The 16,661-nt window shown below is 53.6% G+C and overlaps 1 long non-coding RNA gene across 1 annotated transcript; it reads left to right on the top strand.

Annotated features, from left to right (window-relative positions):
- The first annotated feature begins 13,415 nt into the window (after window positions 1–13,415).
- LOC120692010 lies at window positions 13,416–13,986 on the top strand. Its single transcript, XR_005682444.1, has 2 exons — window positions 13,416–13,539; window positions 13,647–13,986. It is a non-coding gene; the product is annotated as an uncharacterized LOC120692010 (long non-coding RNA).
- Window positions 13,987–16,661: the final 2,675 nt, after the last annotated feature.

The raw sequence follows: 16,661 nt of genomic DNA, 5'->3' as shown, positions 1-16,661 counted from the left end.
AGAGTTAACATGTGCTTGCAAGAGAGCGTGTCACGTGTTACCCTACATCTAGAGACACGAATAACCGACATATCATTCGTCTAAAATAATATTAAATCCGGTAGTCCCGGTATGTGCTCTAACATACACCCAGAATCAGTATATACACATACCGTTTACAATCGAATATATCGCCAATGAACCACAAAGAGCAGTTTTACATTACCAGAGTTCAAAACATAATATTACAAGTTCAACATAGGAAGGTCCAAACTATTCAACATTACAAGCTTTGGGCTCACGGAAGCCATATTATTCAGAAACTTAAAAATTATTATATTTGCGTGCTCTCACGGAGTTCTGCTGCGAGAAAAACTAAAAGATAATGGTGCTTTGCTCAAGGACACCATCACAGCCTCAACGACCACATCGGGTTCACCAGCAACTAAGTTTAGAAGCAACCTGAGTACAAAGGTACTCCGCAAGACTTACGCGAATAAATAAACAAGGATCATGCAAAGGCTCAAGTAAAAGCTTTAGGGTGAAGTAATTATTGCATAAGCAAGCAGGAGATGTCTATACTATCACCTAGCAAATTTAATTAATCTTACCCAACCCCCAGAATATTTTAGTTGATTAAAAGAGTAACATAATAAACATAAGGTCATTACTATGACATGAATCCAAAGCCAACAACACCGAAACTCTCTATGAAGAATTCGACGAACCAAGAGCTTGCTCATATCCGAGAGCGCGGCAATTCGAATTGATTATAACCTTGCAAGGGTGTACTACTTTACCCACACGACGCAAGGACCATGCGACTCACCCAACCGATCACGTCGGGCAAGGGGGTACTCACGTCAACCATTCCCAACAAGGCTCAACCGTTGAGGGTACGCCCAGCTTGCACGTGGAGACTTAGTTCCACCGAGGATATCTCTAAATTTTCCTATACATAGTTCCACTCGGGGACCCGCTAAGCCTCCATGCATAGCCATTGGCCACGTATCCGGGCCCCAATGGTTAAGTCAAAGAAGGTAATTGGCTCATCCGTACCATTATATTGTATATGTGGTAGCACGGAAATGTGCTCAAGGCCGATGGCATCCACTCGATCCTTAATCGATCCAAGCGGACTATGTTCATGTGACTTCATTCTCTAGGCCCTACCATTCCGCTCGAATCTCGGTACTTCCACTTTTCCACTTGACTAACAACCAAACCAAACCAGTGCGATCAAGAGTAACCGGTAAATGTGATACTCCAGCTGTTCTTTCTAGTAAGTAAGATAAGTATTCTAAGCAGAGCTAAGCATCTAGCCAAGTTAAGTAATTATCTGACTAACAAGTGACAAGAACATGGATAACAAATCAAGGAAGGACAATGCATTAAAGTGGGTACAAGAATGCAATACGTACATAATTTATATACCCAACATTACCCGATGAGATAACTAAACTAAAACAGGTTAAATAGGAGCAAGGATCCATGCTTAGCTGCTTGCCTTGGTTAACTTCGGGTCCGACCACGAACTAGACTCCGGGCTCAGGCTCAACGGACTCGGTGGGCTCCACAGGTTCGACCTCTGACGGTTCGGTCACTATAATGCATGAATGAGATGCATGCATTAGTGCAATGCTATGCTTATGCATAAAATAAAATGCATGAAATGATATGCGCGAAAAAATATACATGAGATAACATTTTGGATATGCAATCCTGACAAAACCGGAGGTTCCGCCCTGACAAAACAGGAGGTTCCGGTTTTAGGCACTTGTCAGGCCAAAACCGGAAGTTCCGGTTTCTAAAACTGGCAGTTCTGGTTTCAGCCGGTTTTGCCAAGGCGTGCGCGGCGCGGCGGCGAAACAAGGCTGGCGGGGCTAAGCGAGCGCGCGCAAGGCGTGTTCTAGAGCGAGGCGAAGCTCACCCCACAAGTGGACGGCGAGGAGAGGCGACGAGGGAACGCCGCGACGGCGACGGGGTGGTGGCGGGCGAAGGCGCTCGCCGGCGGCTCTGCACGGCGAAAGAAGAGGCCGGATAAGGAGGGGAACGGGTCGAGGAGAGGGAGGAGATGCTCCCCAAGCGAGGAATCGAGCCACGGCTCACCAGAGACGACGAATCGACGGCGAGGGCGGAGCTCGGACGGCAATGGGGGACGGGGAAGGTGCTAGGGTTTGGGCAAAGGGGCGGGTCTAGAAGGACGAGGAGAGGGCGAGCGGATGGATAAGGACGCACGTGCGGAACGAAGATCGCCGACATGTGGAACGAGGATCGCCGGCGGCATGGGCGACGTGCGGCGCGCCGCAATTCGTGCTCTGCCCACCGAAGCAAAGTAAAACCGGAGGTTCCAGTTTTTGAACCCAAAACTTCGGGAATTTCAATTTTTTTCAAAACCTGAGATGTTACACCTAGCTAGCCTGTATTCATTTCACGAGACCAGTTGAGACCCTTGCTGCAAGGCTGCTTGCCCATCCTGTCTGTAACTGTAAGAAAGTTCTGCAATCTTGGAGAGGTGGCCATGGCTGATGCGTCCTGCGCTTGCTAATGATGGAAACATCTCGTTACGTTGCCTTCATTGTATCCCTTCGCCTGTATGGTCCGTCCTCTGACGGCTGCTCCCGATCTAAAAATGAGCATGAGCTTTCACATGGGAGGAGGAGGTGGTGGCGGCGTCGCGACCCAGACTGACAGTTCCGTGTGCAATATTGAATGGTTGTTATCTGCTCTGCAATCAGTGCGCATTATTATTAATTAGCCTGCCCATCACATAATCAGAGAAATCAGGCAGCAGGACTAGAGCTCTACAGTGGAGAAGGGCCCCCCGGGCCCGGCCATCGGGCCATGGCTACGTGCTTTCTTCCTCTAGCTTTGACAGGAGAAAGAAGAACAATCACCAATAGCGAGCCCAGGAACTCCCAGCCAGGTTATTAGGCCTCCTCCAGAGGTCCGAGCTAGCAATAGCTCATAACTACAGTAAATGTACAGTAAAAAATCGGCACAGGAGCCTTAGCTGTGAGAGGGAACCGTCTCGGGGCGTGAGCGAGCTATCGCTTCGCTCCGCGCCTGTCTCTCCATTTCGACACTGTTCACCGAATATAAAATTTATGAGCCGGCGCAAGAGCCTGCCTTTGGAGGAGGCCGAGGGGAGGCTCCTGGTCAGGCGAAAAGGGGCCTGTTTGGTTTTCACTATCATAGCATAGCACATAATTTTCGAAAAAAAAATCTTATATGTATGGAGTACTAAACGAAATTTATTTGTAAAACTTTTTTACGGATGAGTGTAATTTTTCACGACGAATCCAATGATAGTAATTAATCGATGATTGGCTACATTGATGCTACAGTAACCTTCCTTTGATCGTGCGCTCAAAGGTCTCATTAGGTTCGTCTCGCGAAGTAGAACATGCCTGTGGAGTTAGTTTTATAAATTACCTTTATTTAGTACCTCTAATTATTAGTCAAAATTTTTATACTACTTGTGCTAAATCAAATCAAACAGGGCCAAGGAACCCGGAGCAGTGACGTCTTACTGCCCGACGGGAGCTACGGAGCCGTAACCACCGCCGTTAATCGCCGCGGGGGGTACAAGAACTTTTACTGCCTGCTGTGCTGGGATTGGCGCAGAGGTGGGGGGAGCAGTGGCAACCTGAGAGGGCACTGCTGGTACAGTACGGCACATTGCCACTTCTGTTGAGGTCTTGTCCTCCCATGGGGCGCCCCCCCCGGCGGCGTGGCCTCCCCCTCCCCTCCTTTCAAATTAACCGCGCGGCGCGGTAATTGTCCGCTGCCGCGCGCGGGTCAGGGGGGGGGGGGGGACATTTCATGCGTCCCGTGATCCCCATCTGCGTCTGGCAATGGCGACGCGCGTGGCCCGTGGAATCTCCGCGCTCGCCCACACAAAATCTCCTCGAGAATGCCTGGATTACCGAGAGGGTTCCTTGATAGGTAAAACTAAATCTCCTCGCCCTCTAGGGGTTTGGCTTGTTTAATCCGATCCTTGATCTCTCTGCCCCCCCCCCCCCCCGGTAAGGCGCTGCAGGATGGCTGGCCAATGGGGAGCGAGGCGGTAGAACTTGTTCGGGGCTGAGGAGAGAGAGACGAGGCCGGCGGCAGCAATAGCTGTCCAATCGGGATCAGGTGGCTCATGTCAGGAGATGATGGAGGCAGCCTGGTGGCGGGGCCCACCCGTTGGCCTGTACCTCTCCCTTCCCATCCCCGTCAGCCAGCTAGCTCGAGCTCTGGGTCTCTGACTCCCCTTCTTAAGCATGGATCTAAACATCCGAATTTTTATAACAAATTTGATATTTTAAAATAGATATACTTAAAATTTTATAATAATATTTTTTTATATTATTAATCATATTATTACACATAAGAATAAAATTTTGTATAGATTTTTTTATGTATTATTTGCTCCCTACAATTAAAAAGGTGAAAAAAGATTCGAATCCGTATTCGAATTTTTATATCTATTATTTGAGAATATATATGATAAATTTGAGGTTTAGTTTTTATGAATCTTTACAAGATCAATGTTAAATACAAGACTATGAATTTACATAATAAATTCTATATCTTATTTGTCCATAATCAAAGAAAAATTACCAAAAATCTGACATGGTAGTAAACATCCCCTTCTGCCCCGCGCTGGGGACAGCCTGGGCCCACCGCAGGCTAAAGAAAACGAAAAAGAGCCAGGCCTCTCGCCGGGGGACGGCCCCCATCCCCCTCTCACCGGTTCGGCCGGGGTGGGCGTCGCGGGGCCGGGTCAATTCGCGTGTGAACGGGCTGAACGCGATCGCCCCGCCCCCGCCCCCGCCCGTGCCGTTCCATCCACCTCGCCCCCGTTTCCCCTCCCGTTTTGCGGCCCTCCCCCACATGCGCCGCCGCGCGCGCCCCGGGGGGCAGCAGCCAGCAGGAAGGGACGGGCAAGGACACCCCCGCGCGCCGTGGGTGTGACCTCCACGCGTAACGAACACAGCTCGTCGTCGTCGTCGTCCCTATCCTATCCACCCGTCGACCGAGACCCATCTATCCCGCGCCGGGATCGTCGCTCCGGCCCACGCCGCGGCGGCCGGCAGAGGATGGGGGCGGCGCGGCGCCAGCGCGTGGAATTTTCGTTTGCGGCGGCGGCGGCCCGCGCGGCGCTCCGCGTGGAGCCCCGTGCACGTACGGGGTCGGTTCGGCGGGTCGGGGCCGGCCGGCGATCGGTCGGCCCGAGCCGCGGCGCGCGCGCGCACATGCCGGCGCGGTGCGGTGGCGGGTCAGGCGGGACTCGAGTTCGCGATCGCACATCCGCGCCGCGCCGATGCTAGGGAAAGGAGAAACGGGCCTGCGTCAACTCAGCTCGGACTCCTACGATGATAGGATAAGGTCCATCCTGACAAGACGTGTTCTGTGTATGCGGAGGGATAAAAAAAAAAAGGAGAAAGGAATGGGTGAAATTTGGAGGGATGAACCACGGTGGCATGGGGTTCTTTTCGGTAGGCCTTTTTTTTATTCGGTGAATGGACCGGCTAGGTGAATCGCTGATCTCGGCGGCAACAGGACATGCCACCAACTCGGAGTGATCTTGTTGTCGAGAGTGACTAGGCGAGTGCGTGACTGATGGATTGCCGGTTGCTGTGCGAGTTTAAAGACGGTATCGACGCGACCTGTTGGGTAGTTATTGGCTCCAGCGTCCAGTGTATACTCGTTGGCAAGGATACGGTCCATACGGAGACGGTATCTCGCGCTCAGTTTTGTACCATTCCCATGTAAGACCGACTCCAACAACCATAACCAAAAACATATATGCTCCCCGATGATACTGTGCATCACCGAACGGACGTCCAATAGCACATGCAAACGGCGATGCATTTTGCTTCGTTAATACCTCTCATCTCTCCTCGAAGGCATATAGCTCGCGGGCCCAAGCGAGCCACGGTCGCTGACGCCTCCTCGCCGCCGCCCCATCCTCGCTGTAGCCGCGGTCACCGCCGCCCCCTCCCTCCCTCTCCGCGCTGGGCCCCTGGAGCTCGAGCAACGGAGGCCCATGGCGGCCTCGAGCTCCGCCCGCAGCGGCTCGGGTCGGCCGGCCTCGGGCTCGCCGGCCGCGGATCCGCGACGGGCGTGGACAGGAAGGTGGCGAAGGCCTCGGATCTGCGGCGGCCCTCCTCCCTCGGCGCGGGGTGAAGGCCATGGCGGGCGTCCTCCTGTTCCTCCACCGCCGGCCCGTCCTCCCGCCGCCTCCCTCCCTCTCCAGGCCGACGGAGGAGCAGAGGGGCGGGTGGATCCGGGGGCGGGGGCGCGTCGATCCGTTCGCTCGCGTCGATCCTACCTGCGCAGGCCTACTTCCTCCTACCGGCGCACCTCTTCCGCTCCGTCCTCTCCTTCGTCTTCCTCGCCTCCTCGCTGCTGCTCCTGCTGTCGACGACGGCCTCCGCGCCCGACAAGGGCGCGGGCGCCAAGGCGGGCCCGGGCCACCCGTTCGAGCTCCACCGCACCGCGGCGGGCACGCTGCAGATCAAGTTCTCCGACGACTTCCTCGTCGACGGCGGCGGGGCAGACGGGGACGGGGCGCGGCGGGAGCCCGCGGCGCCGGTGCTGCGCGGGAACGTGCGCCTCGCCAAGGAGTACGAGGAGCTCGTCGGGTACGGCAAGTCCCGCCGCTGGGCGCCCAAGCTGGAGACCATCGAGGAGGTCGTCATCGTCGCGGCTGGCGCCCCGCGCCCAACTCGGAGCGCAGGAAGAGCCGCGCGCTGCTGTTCCTCGGGCGCCTCGGAAGTCGGGAGCCCTTGATCCGGCTGGGTGGATCCAGCGGCGGCGCGTTGATCCGGCGGCGAGGTCGTGGTGAGGCGGTCCGACGGCCTCCTCCTCCGGCTGTGTCTCCCCTCCCTTCACGAGCGGCGCGCGAGAGGAATGGCCGGCGGTTGCGCGGTTGCGTCTGCTCTTGCCTCCGCCTGTTGGAGATGAGTTTTTTTTTGCGTGGTTGAAGAAGTTACTGTATACGAGGCAAACAGAGTTATGCCTATCCCATTTTGCATCTTCTTGTTGACCTCAGCCTAAGTAGGGATGCTTGTTAGACATTTTGGGTTATTTCTCGATTCAAAAAGTTGATAAAATATATTAGAATGACATTATATGTAAATAATTTGGAAGGAGAAATTAACTACAGTGGTATGCCATCATAATTAATTAGCTGATCCAAAAATACTATTGGCTACCCACTTGCATCCTTACATATAAGCAACTCTCGATACAACGTCGTTTTATGACTAGTGAAAGTTTTCGAAAGCTAGGTCGCTTATACCTTACGCCAGTCTCAGCACATGGCTTCATTGCATATTTATGACTGGAAATTAGATAATCGTGCTAGCTGGATTTTATGGGGATGAAACTCTCACATATGATTAAATTTTCCTTTTCTCTCCATTATAGTGATTTGCCATGTCAGCAAAAATTGATAATATGGCATAGATTTTATTGTCATGAAATTCTCTATGAAACCACCATCAAGACTGACCTTAGAGCCTACTCCCTCTATATCTAAATAACTATCGCTAGGGAAACGTGTTCGCCTCACAAACACATATACAATTTTTTAGGGATGGATGAAGTAGTTATTAGGACCGAACCAGAAATCAAATCGGTGAAACTATCGATTCGTTAGTTTGCTGATCCAATAGTAAGCAATCGGTTGAACCGTTGGTTCAATAGATTCAGACTAGATGAATTGAGCTGCCCACAAATACTTCAAACTGGTGCAATGTCATAATAAATAACAAATAATTAGCAAGATTTTTTTTACATTTAGCAAATAAAGTTGACCACATGTACAAACAAATGGTTAAATAACATAATTATATAAACAAATTCTAACTAATCTAGTCTCCATAAAGTATATTCCAAAATTATCATTTTGCGTGTTTCTGGTTGTTAACTCAAATAATATGTAACCAAAAATTATAATAATATATTAAAATAATAATGTTTCATAATGCATAACAGCAAGATGTGTGTTAGTTTAATAAATTCCATAAGTTTTGGTGCTCTAAAGTTGTTTTACGTGACATACCAAAAAGAAATATGCATGAAAAGATAATATATGTACCATTTTATAAATTTGAAAAAATTAATTTAAAATTTTCATTTCAAAACAACCTCAAATGCTAAAATGAAAGTGCTCCATTGCAAAGTTCGTCGAAATAATCAAAATAGATATATTATTTGTCCTAGCTTGGAGCGCAAATGAAAATGTGACGGTTCAATTGAAACGGAACGGTCCACATATTCTGTGAAACGGCGGTCCGGCCGATTTTACTGGTCCAATTGCATGTACAATCCCGGGATGCAAACCAATCCTATCGGTTCGGTCTTTTACCTGTTGGGCGTCGGTCCTGTCCAGTCCGATCCTAAGGCTGTTCACAATGGCAAGAGCAAGAGCAAATTTGCTCTTGCCTCGTTTCCCACGCCCTCTCTGTCTACAGTGCCAAACAGTGCATCTACAGTGTCAAACAGTAGATTTACTCCTCCATTTCCTCCTATCGCTGTGGACGGTCTAATAATCAGATCTTAAAGTAGCATTTATTTTTCCTTAGGAAACAGTTTTCTATTATTTCTATGTATGCAGCATGTGATGTGGTGTATAGTATTGTGTTCGCAGATGCCAGATTCTTTATCCATATACGTGGCTGGAGACTATGGAAATGCTGTCAAGTGTCAATCTGAGGGTTTTAATTATTTATTTTTTGTTTGATTCCATAGAAATTCAATAAAACAATGCCAGGAGCCTGTGTGGTTGGATAAAAAAACAGAGACGGAGATTCCTTGCAAACCGAAAGAAAAGTGATATTGATTCACAGGAGCTCCTTTACACGAATCTCAATCGGCAAAAGGTATTGAATCGCGCGACCGCATCGCGATCCTCTTCGTCAAATCGCCAAGATTTTGATTCGCTCCTCGCAAACTTTGCCTTCTTTCACCGTCACAGTTACCGCTAAACCCCAAAGCTTCCACTCAGGAAAAAGGCCCGATCATGGCGGCGACGGCTGCCGCGCGCCAGTCGCCGTTCCTCGTGCCTAGGCTCGTGCCCCGCCCCGTTCTCCCTAATCGTCACCGCGTCCGGTCATTTTCGCTCGCTCAAGGCCTCAACGGCACGGCCGGGTGGACCTGCCACGCCCTCTGATCCGGATCACTCATTCTCCTCCCCCATTTCTTAATAACTTCGTAAGATGCCACCAGTGTCGTCCCAATCCTGTTATCCTCACATGCGCCGTCGCTTAAAAAAAAACACAGAGCACGCGGCGCCAGCAGGCAGCAGCTCCAACTCCCCGGGCTAATCATTCATCCCAGCAGCAGCGGCATTTGAACCCGCCGGCCGGCCGGCCGGCCGCGCCGATCGATCGGCAGTTCGGCACGGCAGGGCATCTCGAGATCCTCGACACCAGCACGGCCTCCGGCTAAACAAAGCCGAGCTAGCAGTGGTTGCACGAGCGAGGCCCAGGTTTACCGCTAATATTATACCGGAATGCTAGACAGTTTTATTAGAGACGTCTTAGACCAGGGTTATTTTTTTCATTATTCTCCCTGAAGAACCTCTTAGACCAGTGCCCTGTTACGGGTGGTCCCAGCGATCAGTGGGTGTGGGTCAGAGTCTCAGAGGGAGGCCCACGGCCCACCGGCCAGCTCGTGCCACCTGCAGCTGCAGAAATCTCGTCCCTGCGCTCGCACGCACAGCGCGGCCTGCAGAGTCCGGCGCAGGAGATGGGAATCGGCGCGATTTTTTTTTTAAAAAATAATCTCGTTCGGGCGCGGCAATTATCAGGAAGAACCGAGTAGAATAGCCGGATTCCCTCTCGCTCTCGGGATGATAAACCTAATCGCAAGTGGCCGGGGGTATGTCTAATTGGCATGTTTTTAATTTAATTCGATTAGTAATCGATCTACGCGGACCACCGGCCTCGGAAAGCTGAGTGCTTGTCCGGGCGCTCGTGGCTCCATTGCCCCGGCAGCTCTGCGCACACGGGGGGGCCCTGCACTCGCCGCGCCCATGCATGGGGTCGCCGGCGAGCGAGTGGTGGCTAGTGGCACCAGAGGGAGGAGAGGAGGAAAGGGAGGAGAGGGAATGCTGCATGGCGTGGGTGGCGCGAGCCCTTTTCTCCGCTGCTACTTCTGGAAGCGTGGGTCGTTTGGGGTCGCATGATGAGCCGAGGAGGATGTGGCCCGGCGTGTTTCACGCTCGAGCTCACGGTATCCCGCGCTGGATTTTGCTTGTGCTGCACAGACATGGCTGCGGACTGTGGTGGGTGATTCTGTGAGAGATGGATAAATTTTGGCACCCAACCAAATAGTGGCCAAAATTTTGGCATGACATGCCAAAATTTTGGCCACTAATTTTGGTATCAATTCAAGCAGACCCTTAGCTCCAAGGTTTTTCGCTTAGAAACAGGTAACTTTTAAGTTTAAAAAGAACAACGAATTTTGTTGCTTCCGGGCATAGTTGGAGAATACCTTATCAGTTATCACCTTAAAAAAAACGGCTTTTGGTGTGCATTCAAGGTTGCACAAGTGATGAACGCGGATCGCATGTTCATTGTTGTGGACAGGTCTATCTTGTTCGGTCTCGTCATGGCCTTTGATGGCAGTTCTCAAGTGCTCATGCAGCCATGCTAGAAGAAAGCCTTGGGCCAACTTGCACAAGTGGACGGAATATCGCCATTTGTCATCATCGGCGCGTTCGGCAACCTTTGGCATCGTATTTCAGTGGCAAGCATGACCGGATTGCTTTCAGGAGTCACCTCCAATTTTTTTTTTTTTGAAAGCATCCAGGAGCACTGGGGTGTCATGTAAAATTTTTGGACGCCCACGCTGACCGAACTCAACGCAGACGAGACTGTCCGAATAGTCTCGGAATGCGCCATACCGAGGACGCACACCACCACAAGCACACACATCCAGCACACACGCACACAACCCCGGTACCCAGGGTGAGAAACGTGGAATCGAACCCGCGCGGGCCGCCCGCACACCCGAGCTAGGCTCGGTTCTCCCAAAGTCACCTCCAATTGATTGCAAAACACCTACTATACTGAAAGGACAAACTGTGCACCGTCGTCTAGCCTATTGCGACCATAAATATTGTAAACGGTACTCCCCTACAACTACAAGGAAACGAAAAAAAAATCATTCCAAGTGGGTGGAATAATTTACAATTACATCTTTCTCACACTTATTTTCTTAAAACCTGTACTGAGCGCTATTTTCTCCCTGTCGCGTCCATCTTGTTTGGATGATCTCCAAGTACTGTGTAGGAGTACCGCGTAAAATGCCTCGGGAACACGGGACGCGGCAAGCCAAAGCAAAGCATGCCCTACAACTGCTTGGACGGCGCAGGCGGTGTCCGTGGTTGGGTTGCAGAAGATCCCGTGCGGCCGTGCCAACCCCACTGGCTGGCGAGTGGCAGTGGCGACCCCTCCTCCTGGGGACTGACCCGATCCGATCCGATCCGATCCGATCTCGCTCGGCCGTTGATTCGCGTGCACGGATCGGAGCGCACGCATTGGTCGCCGGCGAGCGGTGGCGCGCCTGATTCGCGTGCACGGATCGGAGCGCACGCATTGGTCGCCGGCGAGCGGTGGCGCGCCGCGCCCACTGCCGCTACGGGGAGCCGCGAACCGTATCCCCGTCTCGCCCCGCCCCGATATATACCCTCCTCCCCTCCTCACGTGAAGGGCACGCAGGCGGCCCCTTTCTGCCGAGCAGCATTCGCAGGGACATTCATCTCTTGTTCCAAGCCACCTGCATGTGGGCGTGCGGTGGCAGTGGCAGCGCGCATCGCGTTGGCACGGCTGGGGCTGCAGCTCGAGCTGGACCATGTCGTCAGAGGCCAGCGGAACTTTTTGAGGGGTTCGAAAAATTTCGCACTGCCGCTGCCGATCTCTTCAGAGGTTTTGCGGTTTTCAAACGCCTGGGCGTCGCGTCTGGCATGCTGCAGCCGTGGTGCGGTTTGAGAGGTCTGAAAAGCCGAGAAGTACCTGTACCAATCGGCCTGTGGAGAAAAAAAGCCCCACCAATTATTCTAGAGTACGCGAATGAAAACCACCCTAATCTGGGATTCTGGGCGTCAAAACTTTCGGACGCCTCGCTGAATTTTCCCAACCATGGCGTCGTGGCAGCACACTTCCGTGCCGCCTGAGCTGCCGAACCGTCCGCGGCGACCTGCGGCTTGGCACGTCTATTTGGCTCCTCCTCCTCCTCGACACTCTCATCAGTCTCTCACTCCTGCGCTCCAGTAGCTGGAGGATTCTTTTTGTACTCTTCGTGCTCGAGCTCTCGAGTCAAGGATGCGAGCAAATCTACCATGCGATGCGACAAGCACCGGTCCGGTCGTTTTCGGGGCCGGCCGGGCGAACGGACCGGGACGCGATCTTTATTCGGGCGGCGACGGAGACGGCGACGGGGTTCGGTTCCGGTCGGTTCGCCGGTCCGTGTCCCGCCGAAGCCCCCGGTTCCCACCCGTGGCTGGCTCGATCGATCCGATCCGTCGAGCCCTTTCACCTCACGCGCCGTCCCGTTTATCTATCTACCCGCCGCGTTCCCCTCGAGCACACAGGGATTACTAGTCGCTAACTAGCTGTCGGATCAAGCGCCATCATCACCTGCCGCGGGTTGATCTGCACGTCGTGATCGTCCAGTAACACCGGGCCGCGGCGAGATAGCGGCCGGATACGGGGGTCGCGTCACGCTGTCACTCGTGTGGTGTTCGGTGTTCTGCGGTGCGGGCTCGTCGCCGTGCAGCGCCGTGCGGCGCGGAGACCAGAGAGGACGAAACGAGAGCGCCCAGTGCCGCGCAGGGTTTTTAATCCCAACCGGAAACCGGTTACCGCCGCCCTCCGGTACCGGTTTACCGGACCGGTTAGGCCGGTAACCGGTGGAAACCGGTTGAATTCAAATTCAAATTCAAATAAATTCAAATTTTCCCGTGCAACCGGTTCCGACCGGTTTACCGGCCGGTTTGATCGGTTTACCGGCCGGTTTTACCGGTTTACCGGTCGGTTTGACCGGTTTGAAATTCAAAAGCTCCCGTGCAACCGGTTTACTGGCCGGTTTTACCGGTTTACCGACCGGTTTGACCGGTTTACCGGCCGGTTTGACCGGTTTGATCGGTGGGCCTTCATGGGCCGGCCCATTTTTTTCTTTTTCTTTTTTAATTTAACTTTAAATTCCCACAAACTATACTAAATGAATGAATTTTTGAGAAAATTTGACACCATTAGATTCATCACACCTTAAAGTATTTTTAGGAATTTTTTGAGAATTTTTCATTTTTTGAATTCAAATTTAAAATTTGAATTTTGGCCGGTTGGGTACCGGCCGGAACCGGAACCGGACCGGACCGGTTTGACCGGTAACCGGTCAAACCGGACGGGTTCCCACCGGTTAGGTTAACCTGGGTGCCGCGCCGTGCGTGCTCAGAACTCGGAAGCAGACGCCCTAGCTTTCGACGCCTTTCCCCTCGCCGGGGCGCCCCAGCGCTGCCGCTGCCGCTGCTCTTGCTGCCGTGCCTGCGCGCCGTACGTACGTGCCTGTACGCTTCCCTTGTTTCCATTCCCCTGGCCCTGGGCGCTTTGCTTTGCTTTGCTTTTCTTTTCCATGCCCATCGTGTGCGTCTTTCGTAGCCGCAGTACTGGTGGTGGTGGTGGCGGCTAGGGCGATGCTGCTGCTTCTGCGGGCTGCTGCCACGGCCACCGGCGCGAAAACTCCCAGCGGCGTCTTTGGTGAAAGGTGAGAGACGTTACAGAGGTACGCGACCCGTACTGGGTCGAAACTCCTAGCCGCGTTTAGGGTGATGTTGTTCCACGCACTCTTTTTTTTTCTCCCTCCTTTTCTTTTGTTTTCTTTTTTCGCTGTGAGGAAGGACGAGCGTGCATGTGAGCCCCTGCCGCGCGCGTACTGCTCCGAGTTGTGCCGGTACATTCCGTGCCACTCTATTTTTTTTTAATCCGGTGTCGCCTGTATTCTATTCGTGCGTTCAGAGTCAGGGGGCCTGTGCCCTGTCGTGTTGGAACACGTCGGAGATGCATTATGCGGAGGGCTCGTGTGGTAACAATTTCTCCAGCGAGTGCTTAGCAGGGGCAGGCAGATAAAAAGCTGCCGGAATTTCTTATCTGAACAGGGGCGTTCTTGTTTTTTTTTTCCCATTCTCTGTTCGACGGAATCGGAGGGGGGTTTGGCAAGTGACGTCTTGTCGGGTCGGAGTGAGTGCTGGTCGCACAACACACACACCTCATCCGTGAGGGGTGAGGTCCCGTCGCCAGCTTTAGGGACGCACCCCTCTGATGAGGCCGCCGAAGCGCCCGGCGCACCAAGATGACCGTGGCCGGAGCGCACCGTCGGCGAGCTCTTATGGCGGAGCCTCTGGGTGGATGGATGGAACGGGGTATCCGGCCATGGAAGACGACGGCGGGGATCGCCGTCCGTTGGGGACAAGGCGAGCATCGTGACGCGGCGGGGCCTCTCGGATGGGCCGTCGCGGGGTTTCTTCTCCGTCCTGTGGTGGCCCGGGGCCGGCGGTAGCCACTAGCGGCAAGGAAAGTGACCGCAACAGTGCGCGCGAGGGGACGTCTCAGCGCGAGCTGCTCTCGCAGTTATCAGCTGCCAAGTACCACTTGTCTGGCCGAACAGATCGAGCCATCTGGGAGTGGTGCCGTCGTCGCTGATGGCTGCGACTTGGGGCTTGGCGGCCGGCTGCCGTGCCAACCTGCCAGCCGCCGAGCGCGCGCGGCCGGGGGCAGGACGCCGGCGGGGCTGATCGGTGATGGCCTAAGAAACCACGGAAACAGTGGCGGAGCTAGAAATTTGTGGCTAGGTATGCCAAACATAAAAAAAAATCGAAGCTAATACACAGTATAGTTGACGATGAGTTGCATAACAAATTCATAATCGCACCGTTCGGCTACTGTTGCAGCTGCCACCGCCATTTTGCACTGCCGCAACACGCGGCAGCTGTAGCCGAGCGTGCAACAATAGTGCAGTTGAATGGTGCAAATAACAACCGGTGGCGGCCTCCTTCGCACTGATGCTGGGGCGCTGGCACTGGGACGGCGAGGGGCTTGCGGCCTACCCCTGCCGGAGTTGTCATTGCCGAGTTGGGGAGGTGATCAGGATGAGAGAGCCGTACGCCGGTCGCCGGAGTGCCCCCAGACGCCGATCCAAGGGACAGGCGAAGGGCCGCGGGCCGAAGGCAGAGGGCTCAGATCCGAGGGCCGGAGGTGCACTGGGGCGAACACGGAGCCGGGGGCTCAGGGCGAGCCGCGAGCAGAGACGGAGAGAATGATTCTTTTGTATTTGGGGCTTTCTTGCTAGGCTTTGTTGAATTGGGTCCATAAGTTGTATATGATACTCCATCCGTTCCAAAATAAGTATAGTTTTTGGCATTCAAATTTTGTCCCACAAAGAATGCAGTTTTAGCTTGTAATGAAATCCATCTAATTAAAGTAATATCAAGTATACGAAGAAAGCATTGCATAAAAGAACGTATAGAGCGAATCAAATATTCAGTAGATATTATTTTTTTAGTTTCAATGTCTATGCATTCATTAAGGATCCAGAAACCCAAATAAATAATACAGTTTCCGATCACAATTGGTAGAAATAATTATGGGTAACAAAGTCATTTTTTAAATGAGTAATGTGTTTGAATTTTCTAAAACTACACTCTTTGTGCAATAAAAAGAGTATATACATCTATAAATACATGTTAACATTTTTCCCTAAATCTTGGGTATACCTAGGCAGCAGGGACATACCCCTGGCGCCGCCCCTGCACGGAAACCCACCGCGGGGAACGAGCACGGGCACGGGCACCGACCGTCATCCCGGGGCAGCGAGCACGCACGCGCGCCGCGGCGAGGCCCCCCGTGGCGAGGGCGCACGGCGTCGGGGCGTACTTGCGGCCGTAGGCGCGGCATCGCACCTGCGCCGCGCCCACCACCCCGGCCGTACAATATTATTTGCGGTGGCCGGCCATGTGAGCCTGGTCGCTGGCGATCGGCGCGGCACATGCGTGGCCGAATCTGAGGCCGGCCCGCCCGGTTCCGGTCGCCATCGCCCACCTAGCTCTGCCGAGCTGGACGCGACCGCGCCGAGCTGTTGCGGTTGACGGGTTGGTGCGCGCGTGAGACCGGACCGCGATCAGATCCATGTGCCGGCCGGCCCGGCCGGCCTCGCCTGGGCGCCAGGCACAGTCAGCCGCAGTTCGACCGGTCTCACCGGCCGAGGCCCCGCACCCCTCCTCCTCGGTCTCGGACAGGGCGGTTGCGCTGGCTTGTCATTGGAAAAAGCGAGCCCTCGTTGCATCGTCAGCAAGCTACGGGCTCACGATCGGAGTCGGAGGCCGCCGGAGGGGGTAGCGAGGCGGCCGCGGCAGTACAGGTACAGCCGCGATCGGATCGTGGAGTCAACTGGGGCTGAGGCACGCATCGAAAGCAAAGTGCTCGTGTACGGGGATGGATCCATTCGTGCTGGTTCCGTCGGCCGGCCGGGGCCGGCCGGACGCGCGTCGCGGGGCCTCGCGTCTCCGCGGAGGAACCAACAGTTGCGTCGTACCAGCAGAGCAGAGGTTAGCGTGCGTGACATCGTGTGTGAGCGAGCTAGACTGAAAGAAAGAAAGAAAGGAAGGGTGTGTTTAGTTCCCACTA

The sequence above is a fragment of the Panicum virgatum genome, chromosome 9N, assembly GCF_016808335.1.
Source record: "Panicum virgatum strain AP13 chromosome 9N, P.virgatum_v5, whole genome shotgun sequence".
Classification (NCBI taxonomy): Eukaryota; Viridiplantae; Streptophyta; class Magnoliopsida; order Poales; family Poaceae; genus Panicum; species Panicum virgatum.
Note: the sequence above shows the minus strand (reverse complement) of the source record. Positions and strands in the feature narration are given on the sequence as shown.